Source organism: Bos mutus, chromosome 9, assembly GCF_027580195.1.
Source record: "Bos mutus isolate GX-2022 chromosome 9, NWIPB_WYAK_1.1, whole genome shotgun sequence".
Lineage (NCBI taxonomy): Eukaryota > Metazoa > Chordata > Mammalia > Artiodactyla > Bovidae > Bos > Bos mutus.
This window is the reverse complement of record NC_091625.1, coordinates 35,198,061-35,200,733: the sequence shown is the minus strand read 5'-3', so window position 1 is coordinate 35,200,733 and position 2,673 is coordinate 35,198,061.

Here is a 2,673-nt window from a genome sequence, read left to right as displayed (position 1 = left end):
TGTTGTTGTTGTTGTTGTTATGGGAGTGCAAACAAAAAAATGTTGCCTGCCACTCCAGTAGGCTATGAATGTTGCCCATCATCACCATCAAGGCATCACCCCCCCGCCGCCGCACCCCCACACGGTGCACCCAGAGGAGGATTCAGGATGGGAATAAACAAACAGGATACTAGCCCTAGATAGTTAAGATGCATATCTAAGGAGTAATTTCAATGAGCCCAGACTTTTGCATCTTCCCAAACACAGAAAAGCACTAAAATCATTAACTGGAGATGTCTGTGTTGTGTGATGTGCAGGAATCTCTTGATGTTTGACTACAGGTTTTTGTTGTTTTCCCTGCAAACATTCCTATACATCCTGGCTCCTCCCTAACCTTTCTGGAGCAGTTCCTCTGAGTTGAAAGCCTATCTCCCAGGCTCTCCTCCTCAGTAAGGTCCCTGACTAAAACTTAACTCACAATTTTTAAGTTGTCTTTTCTCTTCAGTAAACAGCAGCCTGAGGTGACTAAAACATGATACAAGTAAAATGCCCCATGAAAAGTTGTTTAAAGTTTAAAATAGATTTATTTAATACTAATAGTTGAGGAAAATGTAAAAGGAATCCCCTGTAAAAGATATCACTTAAAATAAGTTAAAAACGTAAGCTTCTAAGAGATGACAGTTGTAATGGAATATTATATAGAATTATTTTTAAACATTTGGGAAAGTAAAAAAAAATCTAAGAAAACAAGGTGGATAATGTTTGCCTTATAGAAAAGCACCATATCTAAAGATTAAAAGTTTTGTAACCCAGTACTTTGCATTCATATTAGAGGAAGGCAGAAACACATTTCCCTAAAATTTCAAGTTTTTTGATATATGACAAAATATATATTTGAATTAGGAAATTGGATGACTAACATTTTCTTGCCTTTGAATATAGTTAACATAATCAGTGAAGAAGTACTTACTAAGTGTTTACTATATTACTCCAAGCACTAAAATTCAGCAGTGGATAATATAGACAAGGTCTCCATCTCATGATATTTATTCCTAGTGTGTTAGAGATAAAAATAATTACTGAGAGTCAGAGTAGACCAAGTTGGCAACACAGGAGTCTTCCTTCTTCTCAGAAACACACCAAATGTATAGCTACGCATGCAGCAAGCCTCTCAGAAAGAGATCCAGAAGCTAGCTGACTGATGCCTACACATCAAATAAATGAGAAAATACCCACATCAAAACACATAGGACAGGCTGAGATACACTTTTCTTCAAGAAGAGATTATTGACATTAAGTATGTTCTTATAAATCAAAAAATAATAAAAGATCTATACAAATCTCTGACTCCAACATACATTAGCTCTGCTTTTTTCCCAGGTGGTTGAATTGAGTATTTCAATTTATATAGGGAAAAATATGCCAATCAGATGGAATTGCTTGGATATATTGCTTCAGTGAGTTAACTGAATTTTTTTGCTGTTTTACAGTAAGTCTGATAGATGACATTTCATAAGAAAACACTTCAATAACTTTATTTCCCCTAGATTTTTGGGTGAAAGGAAGAGAAAACTTGTGTATATATATGTGTGTTTCTTTTCAAATGCTAAATGATTGTTGTTAACTATGCTGGAAACTATGTTAACTATGTGTTAACATATGTTAACTATCATATGTTAACTATGATAGAATAAATTCCACAACACAAATTTTTAATTTGGTGATTTCAATTTATCTTTTCTGCATCTTTACACATTTCCAATTGGAATATGTTTACTTTGACTCAGCATATTTTACCTTAAACTAAAGTTTTTCTGACTTAAATATTAGCTGATGATACTAGAGGTATGTCATTAAATTCTTCAAAGATCAAAATAAAATGGTACATTTAGTGTTCAATATGATTATGATTGAAGAAGACATATTTAAAGATATTGGAATTATCCATGTGGCCTAATAAGCTTTTATATTAGAGACTATAGCTTACATTTTTAAAAATTATAATTGGTTATTATCCCCCAAATATAATAATTGTTGAGAAACTCCACTATCTAAATGATTTACTGATTATTTTATTTCTGTCCTGTTCTTAAATATTCTTTCAATTACTAATTGTTTTGTTATTAGTATTTTTTTTAATTTTATTTTATTTTTAAACTTTACATAATTGTATTAATTTTGCCAAATATCAAAATGAATCCATCACAGGTATACAGTTATTAGTATTTTTAAAGGTTTCTTGAGTTACGGTTTCATACACAATTGTTAAAATGATTATAAACTCCAAAAAGGATTTAAAAACCTGAAATTATACTTGATATACAAAATATTACCATGTAAACAATGTATTTTGTTAAATTATGAGTCAATATTGATTTTTCAGCCAGTAAATTAAGTATGTTACTCTTTTAAGTCCTATCATTTTAGATACATTAAGTAGATGAAGTCTATAAAAAATAGCAATTGATTATAACTTCTCTCGTATATCCTCAAATTTTTAATGATGTTAAACAAAAACTAAGGATACTATGCTTATGGAAGTAAAAGGGTTCATGGTACTCTAGAGAAAAAATTTCAATGAAATTTTGGGATTACAGTGGAATAAGGAAATTTCTCTCTTCCTTAGATCTTTAAAAAAATAAATTCCACAACACAAATTTTTAGTGAAATGTAAGCAGAGGAAAAACTAGATAT